Here is a 23,834-nt window from a genome sequence, read left to right as displayed (position 1 = left end):
GTGGCTCTCTTTCCTCATCTCGCACGATCCTACTCAAATGATCAGCCACCACATTCTCACTTCCCTTCTTGTCTCGAATCTCAAGGTCAAACTCTTGAATCAACAGTATTCACCAGATCAATCTGGGCTTATCATCCTTCTTAGTCATCAAATACCTTAAGGCTGCATGGTCAGAATACACAACAACTTTAGAATGCAAAAGATATGATCGAAATTTCTCTAAAGCAAAGATTACAGCCAAAAGCTCATTTTCCGTAGTCGAATAATTCATATGGGCCTCATTAAGAGTCCTAGACGCATAGTAGATCACTACAGGCTTCTTTTCTCTTCTTTGGCCCAATACTGCCCCAACTGCATAATCTGAAGCATCGCACATCAATTCAAAGGACAGGTTCCAATCCGAAGGACAAATGATGGGTGCACTAGTCAACAACTCCTTTAACTTCACAAACGCTTTCTCACATGCATCATCCCATATGAACGGCAAATCCTTCTGCAATAGGGTACACATAGGTCTCGCCACCATGGAAAAATCTTTGATGAATCTCCTATAAAATCCTGCATGACCGAGGAAAGAACGAACCTCTCTCATAGTTGTGGGAGAGGGTAAGTGATGCACAATATCAACCTTAGCCTTGTCTACCTCAATACCCTTAGCAGATACAATATGTCCTAAAACTATCTCTTGATTAACCATGAAATGGCATTTTTCCCAATTAAGCACAAGGTTAGTCTCTACACACCTTTTCAAGATTAACTCTAAATTCTCTAAACATGCATCAAAGTCTTTTCCATAAATACTAAAATCATCCATAAAGACCTCAATGATATTTTCGATAAAGTCAGAGAAAATAACAAGCATACATCGCAGAAATGTACCTGGTGCGTTGCACAACCCAAAGGGCATGCGTCGATAGGTAAAAGTGTCAAATGGACATGTAAATGTCGTCTTCTCCTGATCTTCCGGATGAATGTATATCTGGTTGTAGCCACTATACCCATCTAGTAAACAAAAGAACTCGTGTGTGGCTAATCTTTCCAACATTTAGTTCATGAACGGTAAAGGCATTTGATCCTTGCGTGTTGTAGCATTCAGCTTCCTATAATCAATACACATCCTATGACCGGTCACCAACCTCTGGGGTACTAAATCGTTCGCCTCATTTTTCACAACAGTTACCCCACTCTTCTTAGGCACAACTTGCACTCGTGATATCCACCGACTATCCGAGATAGGATAGATCACTCCACAATCAAGCAGCTTGATCACCTCATCTTTCACGATTTTCATCATTGGTGGGTGTAATCTCCTCTAAGTATCACGTGTAGGCTTGGCGCCATCCTCTAGTAGTATCCTATGAACACAAGTTGTAGGGCTGATTCCCTTGATATCCACCAAAGTTCATCCAATAGTGGTCTTGTTTCTCTTAAGCACATCAATCAATCTAGCTTTCTGCTGCTCACTCAGCGTTGATGACACAATAACTGGTAGAGTATCATCATTTCCAAGGTACACATACTTCAAATGATCTGGAAGCTCCTTCAAATCTAACTTTGGGGCCTGAACCACAGATGGTAACAATTTGTTAGTGGAAATGGGTATTGACAAGAAAGAGGGATACCTTTTGTACGGTTGAGCTTCAAGCTCACAAAGAATTTCGAAAATCTTGGGCTCAAGATCAACCCACTCCTCTCTTGGGACACGGTCCCTATGCTTGTCAAATCCGGCCCCTTGCTCCATAGCTAATTGATATGCTTCCAACGTTTCTGACATGACCTCTGCAGTAGAATCAACAACATCAATAGCAAAGCACGAGTTAAGGTCAAAAACTGGGTATTTCATAGTCTCAAAAACGTTGAAGCTAATAACATCTCCATCAAATTCCATTGATAAACTCCCATTTGCCACATCGATACATGTCCTAGCAGTTCTCATGAACGGTCTCCCCAAAAGCAATGGAGTTGTCTCCAAGGGTGATACCTGCATGTCTAGCACATAAAAATCTGCAGGGAAAATCAAGTGACTGGCTTACACAAGGACATCCTCAACATACCCCTTAGGGTACTTGTTAGATCGATCAGCTAATTGAATAATCACGTTATCATTCTTTAAGGGTCCTAATCCTAGTGATTGATAAACATTATAAGGCATAACATTTATTGAAGCACCTAGATCAAGCATAACATTTTCAAATAATGTGTTACCAATTTTACATGGGACAGAGAAACTTCCCGGGTCCTTCATCTTAGGGGGTAGCTTCCTTTGGATGACAGCTGAAACTGTCTCATTCATCTTCACTATCTTCTCCTCCCTAGTTTTCCTTCTTGAAGTGCAAAGCTCCTTTAAAAATTTCGCATACTTGGGAATTTGTCTGATGCACTCGAACAATGGAATGTTAACTTCCACCTTCCTAAAGACTTCCAACACCTCCTCATCTGATTTATCTTTCTTACTCTTTGCAAACCTAGAAGGGAAAGGTATACACAAAACCGGATTAGTTTTAACTAAATCACTTGAGTTAGCAATCATACCTTTAGGTGCATCATGGGACGGCACCATCTCCTTCTTGGAGGTAGCTGGATCTTTCTCCAAGTCGTTCATTGCAATTTCGTCACTTTCTTGGTCAAGAACAACATCATGGGTCGTGTTGGCCTTTTTTGCAACATTTGGTCTCTCTTTAAGCTCGAGCCCACTCCTTGTCATGATAGCTTGGGCTTGCTCATTCCTTGGATTGGGTATGACACCACTTGGCAGTTTTCCTTGCTCAGAAAATCGGCCCATGAAATCCACTACCTGGCCCATATGCGTTTTAAGCTCTGCAATATCCTTGCTATTCGCTTGTTGACCCACCACCAAAGTTTGAGTAACGGTGTTCAACTGACTTTGCCCAGCAGCTAAAGACTTCAACAGCTCATCATAATTTGGAGTAGCAGCCACGTTTGGAGGTGGTACATTGAGTAGTGGAGCTTGTGGTCTAAGCAAACCAGACGAACGAGGCCCAAATTGCATAGCATTCTGATGTGGCCTTAGTACATTCTCATTGTTGGACCATCGAAAGTTAGGATGATCATGTAGGCCAGGATTGTAGGTGTTTAAAAATGGGTTATACCTCTGACCTCCTTGATAACCAAGGGCATTGACTTCCTATACCCTCCACTAGATGCAACTTGAGCACACTGATCAGTAGGGTGCCCCTCCGTACATATTCCACAGACTTGAGCTCCATTAGTCTTCATGAAATGGCTCATCATCTTGGACAACTTGTCTACCTTGTCCTCTAGAGCAGATTTCGAACTGGAGTGAGTCTCATGCACCTGCCGTGTAGCACTTGCAGATGTCCCAAACTGTTGGTTATTCATTGCTCTCTTCTCCAAAAGATCTTTTGCCATTACATTGCTCTTGTCCAAAACGATCCACCACCAGTTGAATCAATAAACTCTCTTTCCATTTGTAGAAGGCCTTCATAAAAGTATTGAAGCAGTAGACCTTCCCTAATGCCATGAGCTGGACATGATGCTATAAGAGACCTGAATCTCTCATAGTAGTTGTAAAACGACTCATCTGACCCTTGCTTTATACCAGTGATCTGCTTCCTTATATGAGTAACTCTTGAAGATGGGAAGTATTTGGACAAGAATTTGTTCACCATGATAGTCCAAGAAGTGATCCTACCAGCTGGCACCTCAAATAACTATTTCTGAGCACGGTCCTCCCATGAGTAAGGTAAAGCTCTCATCTTCACAATCTGAATGTCTGCTCCTCTTGGGCACATAGTCTCGTAGTTGAATTGGAACAGGGTGAGATGTTGATTAGGATCCTCACCAAAAATTCCATGAAACTTGGGCAAATGGTGTAGAAATCCACTCTTCAAAACGAAATCACTAGTCTTGCCCTCCTCCGGGACAGGATATGCAATGTTAGAGGGCGTTGTCCCACCAACTGCTCCTTCAACTTGACCATTTTGTTCTCTAATTGATGCCATTACTTCTTCTTGAACTTCAGATTTTGGATCAGGTAGGTTGAAATTCAACTGGGCCAATGGAAATGGGCTTGTCAACAATTCCAACTCCGGATCCTCAAAGAATAAAGGATTGAGCCCACTACAACTTGATGCACTTGGAAATGGCGAAATGGACCCAAACTCTTTCTCTTCGTGAAATGAATCTTATTCAATGGAAATGTTGTCAAACTAGGATGGAGGCTGAATTCTTTTCAGGCGTGCACTAATCTCTTCGGACCAACCACTAATCTTGGACATTCATTAGCCTGAAAAAAAACACATATATTAGTATCTTTACAAAGTATGAAATACAAGTATAAGTAAATATAAACTTCAATTTTCTTTCAATTACAAATTTTCGTTTCTTTTTCTTCCTTTACAAAAAAGTCACTCTCTTTATATCTTTGTTCAATTTTATTTTTTTACTTCTTCTATGTTTCGAAATGCACAAGTGTAGGAGTATCACTAAGTCTAATTGATTTTATTCACACACAATCTTAACTTTTAAGGTACGTGGAGCAGAGGAGCTAACTGTGCAATGGACTGAAACAACCCAATGTAAGGGTCTTGCTTTATCTGATATACCTTAAAAATTAGAATATCATTTTCTTTTGAAGCTATATACATCTATTTATACAAAGTTATTTTCTAAGTTATAAAGCGAGGTGGACGTGCGGCCTAAGTATGTCGTCTAGACACAAACTTATTCCTTTGTTTCAGAAGGCTTGATAGCTAGAATCAGAGATAGTCACAAGGCAAGACTCCTTTGTTGGACACCACGGGGGCCACAACCTCGAAAGGATGTTTTCTCAATCGACTCCATCACCGAGATGTATGTCAGTCTATGGGCCTCTGAGATCCAATTTTATAAACCTTGAACCAGGGTAATGAAAATAGCACAGTTATTATTTTGACTAGCGGGGACTAATCTGCTTTTGTATGAACAATTATTGTTATTAAAGATTTTAGTAATACTTGCATGCATTGGTTTTTCTTATTGAAGAACATGGGGAAGTAAATTAAATTTTTATTTTACTAAATATTGATTTTTGCCCACTCACTCTAACGTGTTTGTTTTAAATGCTTTCCCGCGGTCCCTTCATTGTCAACCGCCCAGTTTGCAAGAAAAGCTTGATGAGGTCAAGTGTCACATCCCGGCGCCAAAACCGGTAACCGTCGTGATTCTGATTTAATGAATAAAAAATACGTCGTTGTGACATAATGATCATCCATCAACTTGAAAACAAAGCTGAAAAGATAAGATTTTAATGAAAATTTTAGGAAATGAAGATGAGCGAACAACATAAATAACAACCCATTTATACAATTGCGGAACGTAATGAATGAGACTTAGAAAGAATTTAACAAACTCTAAGTCTCTATAATTTGAACAAGTTGGCCCAACTAATAATACAATTAACTCCTAATATGATCAAGGAAAGAGTACACAAACAATAAGTTCTTGGAAGTTACTCGAAGATCAAGAAAGATCGATTTACCACAAAATGAAGCGTATTCTCGAAAAATGTAATAGAACGGGAAATGTCAAGTACAACCACGTCTCCAGCTCTCAACCAAATTTATCTAAGCTATATCACTAGACCTGAATTGTAGAGTGTGAGCACTCATCCTCGCTAACTCGGTAAGAGCCGAATCCAACCAGGGCAGTTGAAAACATGAAAAGAGATTTAGAATTGGTAGAGAAATCCATATGCAAATGCTAACACCAATATAAGTAAAAAAATCAATGAGTTTATGATCCGCAGAATTTTTATAATCTGGGGACCGAACCTAGTGGCTAAGAGGGAATATAATCACCCCTTAAGTCGAGGCCAACTACGCTTATTACTAATAATAACAATAAGTGAGTGAGAGTGTCCATTTAATACAATAAACTAAAGTAAAATATAGTGCGCAAGGTAGAATGATAACATGGCATTGCCCCTTCGGAGGTTTATAGTTATCGACACCAAGGGTGTCCCTACTTTTAGGTTTCCATTCACTATGAGGTCTACTCAGGAAATATAATATATGAATGAAGTCTAGCCTTGGTAAAATAGTAAATATAAGAATACTGTAAATCTTAAAATCATAGACTAAAATGCGGAAAAAGTAATAATTATCAGAATAAAATAAAGGAACGAGTACTACACAAAGAAATCCACTGACCCGGATGTTCCGGCTCACCCTAACGGGTGGCTCCCCCTACCTGATAATATAGCAAAAGTCCAAGTTGCAAGTCTTGTTGCTCTATCGCAAATGATTATGGTTGTCTTGAATCGGTTCACAAAGTTGTGAAGAACTTGAGTAATTAATGAAATGAGGGCTTGAAGGTTATCGACTTTGGTCAAGGTATGGTTTTCCTAATTTGACCAGGATATCGAGTAAGTAATCTGGTCTGGACGTAAGTTAATTACATTCAGATTACTTATTAATCGTCGATATTAATTTTCATACAATCTCAAATAACCTTCGACAAATGGTCGACAACATTCGATAATTGTAAATGAACAGTTTAATAATATTACTTTCCGACATTAATCTAAGGTTAGAAAACATAGTGATTTCCAAACGGTGAAAATCACTGATAACACTTGATCTTAGTTTAGTAAATAACGTCACCAATTTGTAAAATCCAGTTTTACTTTTAAAACTTAACTCAAAGTTAAACAGTAAAGATAATATTTAGTAAAATGGTAATTCTGTCAGGGGCAGAATGGTCTTTTCACATGGGCAGTAAAACAGTGAAAAGGTAACTTGGTTACAATTTGAATCCAGGGTTTTAACCCTTCACTTCTCCGATCACACAATCTGTCAAAATCCGGCAAAACAACACCTAATTCTAACATGCAATATCGAAGTAGGTTTTCCAACCCAACAACAAGCATCGAAATGAAATTTAGGAACCAAAAAGAGAAGTTCTGCTACCTCTATGAATTTCCAGAATTGAAGGTTGGAAAACTAGTAACCCCCAAGCCTTGTTGCATCGTCCTCTTCCTCCTAGACTTGGATGCTGCAATTCTAATGCTTCTCTACTCCTCTAGAACTTGCTCAATGACTCTTGGCCTTCACTTTATTAACTGGGTTTGGGATCAAAGTTGTCGGAATACGATGTCAAAAGCTGAAACAAAATGAAGAGAGACAGGAGAAGAATTAGGTTCGACTTCAAACAAACTGAAGTGAAATCGAATTGGGTTAGGAAATAATGATTCAAAAATTACCAATATTAGATAGAATGGGTCGTTGGAGTCCCAAATCTTTGCAATCTGAATTTGAAGGAAGTGATTGGAACTATAATCGAAAATGGAAGCTTCGATCCTAACCCGGAAATCTCTGAAATCTTAAGCTTGTAGTGTTCTCTATTGAGGCAAAGGATTGGGCTTCCATGAAGGTTCTTTATATAGGCTAAAGGAAGAAAGGATTAGAAGATAATGAAGTGGATGGCATGCCTTGGTTCTGCCGATCGGTGGAGTCGGTAGTGGACTGAGGTGGTGGGGGTGTGAGTAGAAGAGGAAGAAGATAAAGTGAGAATTGCTTTGTGTTGTTCTGTCACAAAGAGAAGGAAAAGAAAAATAATGACGTGAGATGAAGAGGTGACGGAAATGGTGGAACTTTTGTGGAAAAGCCACGTAGAATAATACTTCTCTTACAATAAGAAATAGAACTTAGAAAAGAAAAGAGATATTAAGTAAAAACCAAATTTAAGAAAATAAATAGAAAAGTTTAAAATGAAAACAAAAGCTAAAACACAAAATACTTTTGTTAGTTTTTTTTTTTTGAAAATAAAAAGACTTTTGTTAGTTGTGAAACTAGTTTTAAGTGTAGAACAACGAAGTGTTAAACTATAAGTTCCGAAATGTTGGAAAAGTTAGTCATATTTGTTGAAAAGTAAACAAAAATTTTTGGGGTTTACATTAAGGATACCAGAAGACGAGGCATAGTCCACTTTCCAGCTTTCGCCTGTTTAATTTGTGAGGTTTTAGTTATTGCTTTGATAACTTTAAGTTGCAAATTAAATTTGATTTTTAAATTGTGGTTGTGGAGTTGGTATATGGATTGAGAGCACGGAGGCTCCAGGTATTGCTGTTGGGTGAATGATTTTAGAAGTGTGTTATTTTGTGGAGGTAGGATTGACTATTTTCAAGAGAGACTATGCTAAAATTTTGACCTACCTCTTTTGGAGGTAGTCTAAGCACGACTTACTCCAAGTATTAGGATAATATTTGGAGCAGGTTGTGTCTATTGGTATCAGAGCATTAGAACCTTATGTTTTAGTATCGAGTTTGTTATCTCGTCAACTATGCCTTCGGTACCTAGAACTCCTAGCTGATTATCCTGCTTCGCATTAAGAAAGGGTATGTAATTGCGCCTTTCATGTTGTGGATTGATTTGATATTATTGAGTATTAGCAGTCGAGTTATGAGTTGAGAACTCGAAATCTATGTTAACGTTTCCTTCATTTGTCTAACAAGTATTTGGGTTAACTAATGGCATGCCGAATCTTGATGTTGTATCGATGATAGTGAACTAGGTGAAAGTTGTTTGGAGTTAATGAAACTACAATTGAAACTTAACAGGAGCAAAGTGTGGATTTTAGACGTTATGAGGAGTTGTCCTTCTTCATTAAAAATCTTGGTGTCGAAGGTTGACTTTCGTATTGACTTTTGAATGGACTTTTAGACTGATTGAGTTGTAAATAATCCCTAGGTAAACTCGTATTCTCAACATTATTGATGTGTTGTGCAAGTGGTATCCGATGACAGAGAAGCATTCGGGTGTGAACTCGAATGGTGTATTGTGATGGATGTTAGGGAATAATTCTAAATAGAATTGTGGATAGTTAAGAAACTTGGAGTTGTTGTTTCCATTCTTGAAAGTTATTCTCGTCGGGTAAGGAACTCGAGGTCTTGTAACAAAGCTACACTGGACTTTGTTTCTCCTGAGAATTTATGTGCGTATTTCCGTTCGATGGAGTAACTCCGCACATTTGCTACAACCATGGAGACAATGAGGACAAACTAGAGGTGAAGAGGATAATGTGCATATTGTTGTGAAGTTGTCAAAGAGATATCTTCTGAGAAAGTGACAAAAAGGACTGTGATTGCAAGCGTTGTGAAGGCTGGCGGGTATGGACTTCCTTGAAGGAGTGGAGATGGTACTATCAGTGTTGAGATGAAATGTGTACTTTATTAATACATTTCGAAATACTGTAATTTTATCACGTGTTTATCTTGCGAGTTAGCACAACATGAACTACTTAATTTTTTATATATATATGTGAGTTACTCTCCACTCAAGGTGCTATAAGTAGATCGAACTACACAATGCGATCTTGCCATATGAGCAAGAGATATGATGAAATTACGACTCAGTGAACGCATGAAGTGTAGAATAGTTGTAATCGAGAATCAATAAAGTGAAACCACAATAACTGAACGAATGTTCCTCTCTGATCGTGCATACATAGAACTTACCTCCATGGTAGACGTAAACATTATTTTTGAAGCCATACATTTTGAGATGATGATGTTAGCTTACTAGTCGGTTGTGGTGGCCTTTTTCCTCTTGGGAGGCAATGTGACATAGCCGACAATGTCACGACAGTCCAATACCCTCTCCGTTAACGTGACGTGATAGTATTGGGAGTTTGAGATTTTATATTTTTCTCGAGGAGCATAGTGTATGGCTCATGTATACCTTTTCGACTAACGGGCTTAGTCCACTTTTATGATTATTCTTATTGATTTTATTTTGACTAGTGAGGCTAGTTGGCGTTCTATAATTATACGTATTCATTTGATTTGACTAGCGGGGCTAGTCGGTTTTCTTTAATTATTCTTATTAAATTTCTTTTGACTAGCGTGACTAGTCGGTTTTTTATAATTATAGTTATTGTTTTTATTTGATTAGCAGGACTAGCCTGTTTTCTATAATTATCTTTTTTGTTATTATTTTGACTAGCGGGGACTAGTCCGCTTTAGTGGGAACAATTATTGTTATTAAAGATTTTAGTAATACTTGCATGCATTGGTTTTTCTTATTAAAGAAAATGGGTAAGTATATTCAAATCTTTATTTTACTAAATATTGATTTTCGTCAACTTAATCTAAAGTGTTTGTTTTAAATATTTTCCCTTGGGCCCTTCATTTTCAACCGCCCAGTTTGCAGGAAAAGCTTGATGGGTCAAGGGTACCAGAAGGCGGGGCATAGTCCACTTTCTCATTTCCGCCTATTTAATTTGTGAGTTTTTAGTTATTGATCTAATAAGTTTGAGTTATAAACTAAATTGTAAATCTTGAATTGTGGTTGTGGAGTTGGTTTATGGATTGGGAGCACGGAGGCTCCAAGTATTGTAGTTGGGTGATTGATTTTAGAAGTGTGTCGTTTTGTGCAGATAAGGTTAACTACTTTTAAGGGAGACTGTCGAAATTTTGGAATTCTGCATGACTTACTCCAAGTATTAGGGTAATATTTGGGGTGAGTTGTATCACCAAGAACACAAGCCTACCAAAGAAATGAATGTAGAATACTTACCAAGCGTAGTAGGGTATCGACAAAGGATAAAGTGAACAAGTTTATCATACCTCAGAGATTCTATGTACACAGTCTTGGGTAACTGCTATGTTTTCTTTCTCAAATTATGAGATGGTACAATGCAGATGCGTTATTGCGACTGTGAATGATTCTTGCAAGGTTATCGCAGTTTAGCAATTTCTGTGACTTCAACATTTGTTATGGAGAAGTTAGTAGTTTTGAGTGTTGTCGTGTTGTCGTGTTGGAAGTATGGAGGTAATTGCTTGAAGCATTAGTAAGGAAGGGATTGCCATATTACAGTTAGGAGGTAATTGGTAAATTAAGGGTGGTAGAAAGTGAGAGACCTCGAATAAGCTTTAGTTCCTCGAGTCACCCGGTGTTGCTCGATGGATTTAAAACACGAGGCGACGCTTAGTGTTCATTCTAAATGGGCTATATGTGACTTGTGGTGGGGCTCTGAAGAGAAAAAAGACTTGCTTAATAACCTATCAGGTATTCTAAGTCGAAGGCTAGAGTGTGAAGATACGTGAGTACATATCGCAAAATTTTCATTCGTAGACGAGACCTGTATTTTAAGACATTTTCATTGAAATGTCTAATGGTGGAACCACATTTTGATTTAGGTGATACGAGCATATAACCACTTTTCTCATTTAGTTTAGTTATTCTCTTAATAATGTCTATTTTAATTTAATTTATTATTTTTAGGAATGTTAGAGCAAAATAAGAGAAAAATATGTTTAAATGACCAAAAGGAGTAATAAAACCCGGAATCAGAATTCTACTTCTACAGAACAGTCAACTTCGATGAATCATAGCGGGAAATCTACATGGAGGAAAATTCCATATAATATATTGATGGAATGCCCTATGAGTCTAGTTTTCAAAACTATTGACAGCAGTGCAATCGAATATTGCTAGAGGAAGTTATACTCGATTTAGTGAGCAGAGATCAAAATGTCCAAGGTGAAGCAATCATAGTCAAGAAAGAAAAGGTGTCAGCCGAATTGAGCTTCTACTAGGGCGTTTCTAAGCATCAATTATGGACAAAAAAGTGAGTTATTTCAAGCCCTTGAATCACTTTAGCATCATCTCAAGGAAGGGCCAAGATTAGTTCAACTTATTAGGGTATTTCCCCTATATAAAAGAACTTTTATAAAGGGTTAGAGATCTCGCCCTTGGATACATACTACATATTCTTGCTGCATCTATTCTCTGCCCCAAAATACTTCTCCTAACCCTACAATTTGCTATGCTTCACCCTTGAGCCCTGCTCTACCTTGACGTTCTTCCAGAGCTACTTTAGAGAATTGAAAGTGTAAAACATGACTCATTTGTCATTTTTATGTTACATACCATTGTATTTCATTAGTATGCTGTGGATTTTAGGATTTGGTTTATCTTTGATGTTGAGAACATGGTTGTTTTATTAATTTACATAATTTATGTTCTTGAATTGTTGATGAGGATTGTGTCACTTTAAATCATGGCATGCTTGATGTGTTGAAAACTTGTGCTCTGAGCTTTGTTAAACACTAATTTTCGCAGGTTAGAGACATTAACTTATGCTACGCCATTAAGAAAAGTATAGGTTAAACAAGTCGTAAAGGTTGAGGTTCATTGACGTGGGTTTCGATTTTGATCTGATATTGCATGTAAATTTGCTAAGCCGCTACGCATAATTGATTTGCTTGTCTGAATTCTTTCTTCGATATTTATGATTCATGTTATTGTCACAACCCGAAATTTGAGTGATACTATTACAAATTCAAAGTTGTGAATAACTATAAAATCATCTCAATTACATTGAAACATCTTACATTAACAAAGTATCAAAACCGAGCTCAAAGTGTGATTCAGTGAACATGAATAATACATCACTAATGTTAACATAATTTGGATAATGTAAAATTCATTCAATTCTCACCAAAACAAAAGAGGGAACTACTTGGTGATCCTCCAACAAGAAGCTCCTCAAGCTTGCTGGTCTATCCCCTACGATCCAAGATTGGTGCACCAAGATTGTAAATTCAAACCCAATAAACTTTGCAGCCAGTATGAGTAAATCAAAACAATTCAACAATTTCACGAAAATAATCCACATCAGTTCATCACAACTTCAAGACTCAAAACATAAACCACAATCTTTGGATTCTAGTCGCTCAGGACCCTTGAGCCAACAACAACAACAAGATGAAGAAGAATAACCACACAACTCACAAAAACTATATTCATGACGTTACGGCAACTCTCACGTCGCCCCATGAAGAGATTAGCAAAACGACTAGAGTTGTAGCTAATCATCCCCACACCTGGCCAATGGTGTGATTCCGACACTTGCCTATCGCCACTTTAGCAAAACAAATAGAAATTTACAATACGTTACTTTAGCAAAATCAATAGAATTTCACAATAAAAACAACACTTATACCGAAAATGTACATTTTGTTCTCTTCCGGCCCAACACCACAATAATTCATGACAGATAATCCAATTTACCAGAAGTAAATTTTCTTCCCTTCTGGTCCATTCCACCAACAATAAACCACACTCAATAAACTAATTTACCGGAATATACATTTATTACCTTCGGGTCCCTCCCGCCATAATATAGTTCACAAATAACACCACTAATTTCCACATAGAATAAATAAGACAATATCATTATACAATATAGTAATGTATATATGTATATTACAATTACCATTAAATACACTGATAGTAGCTCGATTATTCGACATCAATATTTAACCATGTACGCATCATTAGTAGTATAAAGCAAGAGGGTATCGTTCACAAACCGGGGATCCAGCCAGGGCTTAGAATGACACACTTAACACGAATTCATAAAGATATAAAAGGGTTTGATATATATGATCGGATTGAAAGATAAAAATAGTAAATAAAACCTAACTAATATATACATATGATCAACCAACCAACACATAAGCAATAACAAAACAAATCATATAAGAGCAAAGTCATCGAATTCTATTCTCAATCATGTTCATGTCGCAGCTATCAAGGTTCAATCTAAGTTCGATCATGCATCATGTTCCTACTTGGTTCCTAATACATAGATACATTCGAGCTTAACTACTTGTCTTGCTACGAAATCTAACATACCAATTCATCATGCAATTACATATCACATAGAGAAATCAACATGTTTTAAGTACCTATCCAATGCCGAACTTAGAATCAAAATCGGTGGAAAAACCAAAGAACAATTAATCCACTACTTGTATCATAATCGTTACTAGCTTGGAATAATTAACATATGCAACATCAACTACTTGTCCTAATCACACGTGTAATATAAGAGTACACCGAAATTTAATCAAGAACATAGAACAAGAACTCACGGCATCAAAACAGAAATCATTGAAGAGAAATCGAAATCTTCATATCATTACATAATTCGAAAGTCACAACTATCTCATAGACAAGATTGAATTAAACTTTAACAATGAAAATAGAAAAGTAGAGTCCTAGTCGAGTAAGGAATCCTAGCTCAATAAGGAGTTCTAACACTTAACACAATTTCATCATCAATTCATCTAAATTCGGCATAGCTCTACTTAGAACATAGAAATGACAAATATGAACCTAAAACAACTCAATAAGAAGTAACAAAGCATAAGAATAGAGCATATACACATTAAGAACGTCACACTTTGTGCTCCTATCAACAACCCCACACTTAGACTTTGCTAGTCGCTTAGCAAACACTAAAAAGGGAAATTAAAACATAAAACAAAAACAAGAATAACGACACTACATTCTAATGCCTTCAACATTTTGTCTCAGAGATCTTCAAACTCATAGCATCAAGAATAACACTCAATCGAAATAGATAAGATGAATTCAATGGTTAATAAACATGAGATTTCGTTTAACAAGTAAGACATGGCAGAAATAAAGGTGAAATTAAGCTCGACATGTCCAAAACAAGTTCAAATTCAACTCACAAAGGATATGCACTCAGAATCTTTTCTCTCAAGAACATGACATATGCTTAAAAACTTTTCACACATAAGAGTTATAAACATAGTGAAATCGAAAACCTCATGAAAGATACCAATCATATGCACAAATGAACCCAAACCATATACTTACTCATGAAACAAACTCCACAGATTAAGAGCTACTCATTTTAAGAATCATGCGGATCTTTTAGAAAAGGGTAGGCATAGGCTCGGCATGGATACATTTTTCAGGGTAAAGGAATCACAAAGGTCATCCTCAAGACTTAGCAGAGAAAACCATCAACCTTATGTCGCCATACTCCATAAACCTTATGTCGCCATACTCCATAAAACAAGGGCCAAATATCATCATGTTGGACTCATCCTTCACTTTAAACATTGTGAAAACGAACAAAGGCTAAAACATTGTTGAGCCTTCAACAAATACATCACAACTCCAAATTCACATACACCAATGTCATGCCGTGACATCTTCTCATTCTTTCTTTTCATTTTTTTCTTTCTTTCCGTGCATCATGAATCTTTTTATTCTTTTTCACACGGCATCTTTCAATTTTTCTTTTTCACGGCACAACATACATACAATAGCATAACCCCACACTAGAATCAAATCATCACTCCATATTAACACCAAAAATCGGCTCTGCCAAGCCTTAAAGACAAGGTAGAGGTATAACTATACTAAGCAAGGATATAACATGTTGGTAATGAAAGAAAAGGTTTAACGTAGGCTCAAAGGGGTTAAAACTAAGGTGTCACAAGCAGGGCTCAAAATAAGGATATACGGCTTTTTGGCTTTAAGTGGTGGAAATCCTAAAAAAAATCCAACAATCTTTTTCAAAATTAGAGTATATTATGACATAAAGTTTCGAAAGTTTCACAAAGTAAGTTCTAGCATTCTCTAGTTCATTGCAATTCTATAGCATATGAATTGATCAAAATAGAGCTTAATGAGGTTATAAAGCCAAGAAACGATAGAATAAACTCTCCAAAGAAAGACACATATATGGCTCGAATCTCACATAGGTTACATGAATTCAAAACAAGTAAGGAACATGCTCATTCTGTACCTAAGTTTCAAAATCATCATCTACTACATGTTCGTACAAAATCTACACATCGATTAACCATCAAATAACAATAAAGTTCATTTCAATATCATGATCATCTATCAACCATAAATTCAAAGATCAACTCATCCTAGACAGTTAAAGGCATACCTAGGACTCAAAAATCGAAAAACAAAATCAAAACAACATAAAAATCGAAAATCAATACAACAAAATCGAAACACACAAACATCAAACAATAGAATACAACGAATGATGTATACCCCACCCCACACTTAAAACTTACATTGCCCTCAATGTACAATATGATAAGCAACGAAAATTAAAAAGAGATAAGGGATAAGAAAATACAAACACTCGTTGATGGCTCCTTCTTTGGCTTAAGTTTAGAGTCTATAGCCTAGACTATCTCCAAAATATCACTTGCTTGCCGTAGGATCAAGGAGAGACGTCTCCTCAATCACATGATTCTCCATCTTCTCCAAATAAGGCTTCAAGCGATGTCCATTGACCTGAAATTCGGTGCCTTTCACCATACTATTTATCATGATAGCACCAGAAGGAAAAACATTAGTAATAATGAAAGGACCTATCCATGTAGAACGTAATTTACCAGGAAACAACTTAAGTCGAGAATTAAACAAAAGAACTTTTTTCCCAACGACAAAGTGTTTCTTCCTAATCATGCGGTCATGGAATGTCTTAGTCTTCTCCAAGTAAACCATTGCCGAATCATAGGCCTCATTTCTAATCTTTTCAAGCTCATGCAATTGTAACTTCCTATGCAATACGGCCTCATCAATGTCCATGTTAAAATTCTTCACAACCCACCATGCACGATGTTCAAGCTCCACAGGAAGATGGCACGCCTTGCCATAGACTAATCGAAATGGTGACATGCCAAGAGGAGTCTTGTATGCCGTCCTATAGGCCCAAAGAGTATCATCCAATCATTGAGACCAATCCTTGCGTGATGGTCCAACAGACTTCTCCAAAATTCTCTTGATCTCACGATTAGATAGCTCCACTTGTCCACTTGTTTGGGGGTGATAAGGCGTAGCAACCTTATGCTTGATTCCATACTTCTTCAACAACGCCTTAATTGTCCGGTTGCAAAAGTGAGATCCTCCATCACTAATGATAACTCTCGGCATACCAAACCTAGAGAAAATGTTAGAACGAAGGAAATCTGCAACAACTCGAGAATCATTAGTCCGGGTGACTTTTGCTTCCACCTATTTCGATACATAGTCAACACAAACGAGTATGTACAAGAAACCATTAGAGCTAGGAAAAGGTCCCATGAAATCAATACCCCAACAATCAAATATTTCAACATGTATAATCGGTGTCATAGGCATTTGATCCCTAGATCCTAAGTTTCCCATGCGTTGGCATCTATCACAAGTCATGCAAAAATGATATGCATCTTTGAAAATCGTAGGCCAAAAGAAACCACATTCTAACACCTTAAAAACAGTCCTACGTGAACCAAAATATCCTCCACAAGATTCAGAATGGTAAAAAGTAAGTATAGAATGATGTTCATGTTCAGGGACACACCTCCTAATGATTTGATCAACACAATGTTTCCACAAGTATGGTTCATCCCAAACATAATACTTAGCTAATGCCTTGAGTCTATTCTTTTGAGCATGCGATAAATTATCCGAAATTGCTTAAAAACAAGATAATTCACAATATCTGCATACTATGGCTCACTTACCTCAACTCGAAAGAGTTGCTCATCCGGAAAGCTCTCTTGGATAGCCAAGGGCTCGGCATCTCTCACCAAATGACTCAAATGATCCGCCACAACATTGTCACTTCCCTTCTTGTCCTTGATCTCGAGATCGAACTCTTGGAATAAAAGAATCCATCGAATCAATCTTGGTTTGGCATACTTCAAAGCTGCATGGTCAGTGTAAACAAAACTTTGGATTGAAGTAAGTAAGAACGAAACTTATCTAGAGGAAAGATCACGGCAAGAAGTTCTTTTTCAGTTGTGGTATAATTCTGTTGAGCATCATTGAGCGTTTGTGAGGCATAATAGATGGCGTAGGGCTGCTTATCCTTCCTATGCCCTAGCACGGCTCCAACTGCATAGTCGGAGGCATCACACATCAACTCAAATGGCAAGGACCAATCCGGCGCTGCCATAATAGGTGCAGACGTTAAGAGCTTCTTTAAAGTCTCAAATGCATGCTTGTGATAGGAGCACAAAGTGTGACGTTCTTAATGTGATTATGCCCTATTCTTACTCTTTGTTACCTCTTATTTAGTATGTTTTAGTTTCTTTTGTAAGAATAAGTGTCTAGGTAGAGCTTATATCAATTATGAGTGAATTGATGATGAACTCGTGCTAAGTGTTAATAATCCTTGTTGAGATATGATTCCTTGTTCGAGTAGGATTCATCCTTTCGTATTACTTTGTTTCTAACATACTTATTCTTATTAGGAAATACAAATCCATGTTGCAGAAGGAAAGCAATCCTAGTTCCACAAGGAAAGAGAAGAAAATACACTTAAAAGCCCAATCCATGTAAGAAATCAAAATGCTGTCAAGATTCGTAGTCCAACTTCGACGGGCTCCTCTGGATAGCTCCAATCAGGTTAGAAGACCTATCTTATATGGATAGAAAGCTGTGTGAGTCTAGTTTCTGTAGGATTTGGAATAAAATCAATATCTTATTCCTACAGGGAGATATGACCGAATCATTACTCGGAGGTCCAGTGAACTCCGCGGAATTATCTCAGCCATTGATTTGCTTTTGATCCAAGAGCTATGAGGGAAACTTAGGACTTTGTTCCTCCTGCATATAGAGCACAAATATGTATCAGAATGTCCATAAATCCCTGCACCAAATAATGTCAAAGAAGGCATGCAACAAATTAAATGAGAAGAGGCAAGAAAGTCAAAGAAGGCATGCAGCAAATTTAATGAGGAGTTAAGAAAAATCAAACATGGTTGCAACAATTAAGACTTTTGCTGCCTCCCTAATTCAAAGGAAGAAATTTGTCCAAAAGAAATCAGCATTAAAGGAGGAAGAAGATATGCAACTAATGCAAAAGATATGCAATCCTTATAGAAATCAGAATTCTGGCAGTGCAGCTCATCCAACTTTGACGGGCTCCCCTGGACAGCTCCAAATGATTGAGAAAAAGCATGATTTATGGATGAAAAGCCACGGAAGTCGAGTTGAAATTGCCAGTTGGAATCATCTTAATATCTATTTTCTACAGAAAGTTATGGCCACAACAAGGAACAAAGGTCAGATCTGCCGAATCTAGGAAACCTCAACCAATTTGGTTTCAACTTTGTGGACTTTGTGGACTTTGTGGCCATCCTCCCTTGGGTTTCTTCCTCTATATATAGTACCTCATTTCCACATAAGAACATCATCAACCTTGCTCACAAGACTTGCCAAAGCTCTGCCCAAACACTTTCATTCACCAAGAACCATAGAATCCGAATTCACCACCCTTCATCATATTTTCTGTCCAAAGCTTGGGAGCCTAGGATACCATACTCTTGAAGATCTCGTGCTACCTCTGTAAGGAACCTTGGGAGGAGAATTATAAAGTGTAACTCTATGATCTTCATGTTTAGTTTTCGGGTTTTTATGTTCTTGTTCTTGGATGATTTATGTTTAGGTTTTGTTAAAGTTATTTTTATTCTTGTCTATGAGATATTTGTAACTTTTGAATGACATCATGAATTAAGGTTTTCGATTTTTAATTCAATTATTTTAGGTTTTATGCCATGAATTTCTGTTTATTTATTTAAATGATTTTCGGTGTGTTCTTACTTACATGTGTGTTTGATACCCGGAAGTTGACGTCGCATGTGTAATAATCCAAAGTTATAAACGATTTTGATACTTGGGAGTTGATTAATTGTTTGTTCTTTGTCACCTTCACCGATTATTGTCTAGGTTCGGTTAGACTTGTGCATTTGAATATGTTTATCTTTTCTATGTGATTTTTGGAATTGCATGATTGTTGGTTAAGTAGGTGACATGCTTAATGAATTCAATATGCATGGCTTTGTCTTTGTTCTTCACCACTGTGATTCCTGACTTCTTTGGCACAACTTGAATGGGAGAGATCCACCTACTATCTGAGATGGGGTAGATCACGCCACAATCGTGCAACTTAGTGATTTCATCGTTGACAACTTGCATCATTGGTGGGTGAAGGAGTCTCTGACCTTCCTTGGTTGGTTTGGCACCATCTTCAAGCAAAATTCGGTGCACACACATGGTAGGGCTGATTCCTTTGATGTCGGCTAGGGTCCATCCTATTGTCGTCTTGTGTCTCTTTAGCACTTCAATCAATCTCTCCTCTTGTTCCTCGTTGAGTGCAGATGACATGATCACTGTCAATGTATCCTCATCTCCCAAAAATGCATACTTCAAGTGGTCCGGAAGAACCTTAAGATCAAGTTTTGGAGCTTGCACCACAGAAGGAAGATTCTTGTTAGTAGTTAAGAGAATTGGATTAGGAGAGACATAGCTTACCTCACGTGCAACCTCAAGAGAGGTCACGTTCTCTAGAACAAAGAATGGCACCGCATCATTAGCTTCTAACTCAAAAACGTTAGAACCATCACTTGTAAATCCGGCCTCTTGGGCAATGGTGAGTGCCAACTCGTCATGTGCCAAGGTATCTAGATAGTTATCTGTAAGGGAATCAAGAACGTCAACTGAAAAACAATCACTTAATTTTGAAAAGGGGATACCTCATACCTTCAAAGATGTTGAAGCTAATCACTTCACCATCGAACTTAAAGGTGAGTGATCCACTAAACACATCAATTTTTGTTCTTGCAGTCCTCATGAAGGCACGGCCCAACAAGATAGGGACCTCCTTGTCATCTACCTCAGTTGGTTCCATGTCAATGACATAGAAGTCTGCAGGGAAAATTAAGCTCGAAAACTGCACAAGAACATCTTCAACATAGCCCAAAGGGACTTTGTTGGAACAATCAGCAAATTGAATCACAACATTATCACATTTCAATTCACCTAGACCTAGATCCTCATAGATATAGTACGTCATTACATTGATAGATGCACCTAAGTCTAGCATTATCTTTTCAAATGTCATGTTTCCGATTGTACAAGGGATAGAAAAACTTCATGAATCCTTAAGCTTTGGTGGTAGTTTCCTTTGGAGCACGGCAGAAACCGTCTCACTCATTGTGACAACCTCCTTCTCTCGAGTCATCCTCTTATTGGTGCATAATTCTTTCAAAAACTTAGCATACCTAGGATTCTGTTGTATGCATTCAATAAGAGGCATGTTCACTTCCACCTTCTTGAAGATTTCGAGCATGGCTTGATCAGAGTCATCCTTCTTTTGCTTTGCAAATCTACTAGGGAAGGGAACACGAGGAATATTATTAGTTGAAACCAAACCACTAGAGTTAGGATCCTTACCTTTGTCATGCACGGCATGATCTCCTCGGGGTAGAGGCACGGCATCATTAGCCTTAGAGGAGGCAGGGTCCTTCTCTAAGTCCTTGACATTGAAACTCTCAGCCTCTTGTCCTTTAGAAGGCACGGCCTACTTGTTTTGCTGCAATGGAGCATCCAAGATCCTCCCACTTCTTGTAATCATGGCCTTCACGTTAGGATTAGGCTCAGTTTGGCTCGGCAATTTTCCTTCTTCATGGATCTTGCCCATGAAGTCGATCACTTGTCTCATCTGCTTCTTAAGCTCGGTTATGTCCTTAGAATGAGCTTGTTGACCTGTAACTAAAGCTTGAGTAGCAGAGTTTAGATTTTGTTGCCCTTGAGCAAGGGACTTCAAAAGTTCATCATAGTTAGGTGCAGATGCATTATTCGAACCATGAACATTAGAGTTAAAGGGAACAGAACCTTGAGGTACATGAGGCCTCACAAACAAACCTGAAGGATGAGGTCCTTGACCTTGAGCATTGGACGGTTGAGCATTGTTGTTCCAACGAAAATTTGGATGATCTCTAAGTCCATGATTGTATGTGTTGGAGTAAGGATCATACCTAGGCCTTTGTTGCCCCATAAAGTTCAACTCTTCTTCAGTCATTGCACCATTTGGACAATTCTCCGTTGTGTGATCTTTGAAAGAACAAATGCCACATGCTTGAGTGTTGATGCTCGAACCATTGAATGCCTTGACTAGAACGTCAAGCTTTATTTCTAGAGTAGCCATCTGATTTCTTGCATCAATATCATACACCCAATGACTCTTGCTTCCTCTCTTCTCCTTGGAACTAAATTGGCGATTGTTGTCAGCCAAGTCATCAATCAAGGTGTAAGCTTCTTGACCGGTCTTGTTCATGAATGTGCAGCCACATGCCGAATCTACCATGCTGTTATTGGTGGTGTCGAGTCCTTCATAGAAGAATTGCACCAAGTCATCCAACGAAATACCATGGTTAGGGCACTTCCTTTGTAGTTCCTGAAATTCCTCCCATGCCTCATAGAGTGAATCACCATCCTTTTGAGTGAAGTTCTGAATCTCTCTCCTAAGTCTTTTCGTGAGTTGAGCAGGGAAGAATTGCTTCAAGAACCTCCTAGTCATTTCGTCCCATGTGGTGATGATTCCTGCAGGCAAAGAGTACAACCAACGCTTAGCCTCAAGCCTTCTTGAGAAAGATGATGAATTAATTGGAGCTTGCAAATGTCCAAGAACTCCCTAAGGTGAACATTAGGGTCTTCCATTGAGGAACCAGAGTACTTAGGTAGCTGCCCAAGCAATTGAACTGGAATGGAGAAGTTAGCTTCATCAGGTGGAGTGAAAGCAATGCATGAAGGTGATTCAGGGGTGGTGGGGATGAACGCATTCTTGAGTGCCATTGGAGCACCAACATGAATTATGTCACGGTCCGCAATTGCGTCTAGCTCTGAATTGAAGATGAAGGGGAAGGAAAGATCCTCTTCTTCTTCTGATCTAGGTGAACAGTTTAAGATTGAATTGCTTGGAGATGTTTTGAAATCTAAAGGTCCACTCGTGAAAAAGTTGTTTAGATCTCTAAGTGCTTGAATTCGATCCTTGAGCTCTTGTGTTTTCTTAGATATTTCGAACATGCATAGTTCTTGTGACACGAAAGTTAAAGAGTTAGCATTGAAGAATACACAATGAACACATAAAAATCGTGTCTTCCTTAGTCATATACACAAGATCAAGTCTTTGTTTCAGAAGGCCATGTAGCTCAATAGGAGATAGTGAACATGGTATGACTCATTTGTTGAACTACGGAGAGCGAACTCCCTATCGACTCCATCACCGAAATGTATGTCAGTCAGTAGTTCTCTGAGATCCAATTTTGGTCCCATGCACCAGAGTAATAAGAGAGGGTGCCCCTTACTCAGCTAGACTTAACCTTGTGTGTTAGACAAATCTCCAAGTGTTAATAAAACCCGCCCTCGACCTCATGCATACCCGAGAGCTAGCATGAAGGGTTAAGGCTAATATTAACAAAAGGGACTTTACCTATTCCGTTCGATTTACAACCTACAACAATCATTCACTCAAGCACCAAAACAACAACCTAAGATATATTACTATATGTACAACGAAACAAGATAAGAATATACAAATGTACACTATAAACAATGAATTCGACATTAAAAGTTAGGGATCCATCTCTATGGATCCCCGGCAACGGCGCCATTTGATGGTAGCTCGATTACTCGACATGAATATTTAACCATGTACGCATCATTAGTAGTATAAAGCAAGAGGGTATCGTTCACAAATCGGGGATCCAGTCAGGGCTTAGGATCACACACTTAACACGAATTCATAAAGATATAAAAGGGTTTGATATATATGATCAGATTGAAAGATAAAAACAGTAAATAAAACCTAACTAATATATACATGTGATCAACCAACCAACACATAAGCAATCACCAAACAAATCATGTAAGAACAAAGTCATTGAATTCTATTCTCAATCATGTTCATGCCGTAGGTATCAAGGTTTAAACTAAGTTCGATCATGCATCAAGTTCCTACTTGGTTCCTAATACATGGATACATTCTAGCTTAACTACTTGTCTTGCTATGAAATCTAACATACCAATTCATCATGCAATTACATATCACATAGAGAAATCAACATGTTTTAAGTACATATCCAATGCCGAACTTAGAATCAAAATCGGTGGAAACACCAAAGAACAATTAATCCGCTACTTGTATCATAATCGTTACTAGCTTGGAATGATTAACATATGCAACATCAACTA

General features: G+C 37.9%; 1 long non-coding RNA gene and 1 other non-coding gene across 3 annotated transcripts; one reads left to right on the top strand and one right to left on the bottom strand.

Annotated features, from left to right (window-relative positions):
- Positions 1 to 5,465: 5,465 nt before the first annotated feature.
- LOC126788630 (uncharacterized) lies at positions 5,466 to 7,562 on the bottom strand. 2 transcript variants are annotated; one of them, XR_007671396.1, is made up of 3 exons: positions 7,223 to 7,559; positions 6,930 to 7,122; positions 5,466 to 6,364 (listed from the first exon to the last, which is right to left on the bottom strand). It is a non-coding gene; the product is annotated as an uncharacterized LOC126788630 (long non-coding RNA). The 2 variants fall into 2 exon arrangements; XR_007671395.1 differs by lacking the exon at positions 5,466 to 6,364 and having other exon boundaries at positions 6,661 to 7,122; positions 7,223 to 7,562.
- Positions 7,563 to 22,006: 14,444 nt separating this feature from the next.
- Positions 22,007 to 22,113, top strand: LOC126789693 (small nucleolar RNA R71). The gene has a single exon (XR_007671606.1). It is a non-coding gene; the product is annotated as a small nucleolar RNA R71 (small nucleolar RNA).
- Positions 22,114 to 23,834: the final 1,721 nt, after the last annotated feature.

The sequence above is a fragment of the Argentina anserina genome, chromosome 3, assembly GCF_933775445.1.
Source record: "Argentina anserina chromosome 3, drPotAnse1.1, whole genome shotgun sequence".
Lineage (NCBI taxonomy): Eukaryota > Viridiplantae > Streptophyta > Magnoliopsida > Rosales > Rosaceae > Argentina > Argentina anserina.
This window is presented reverse-complemented; position numbering and strand designations above follow the sequence as displayed.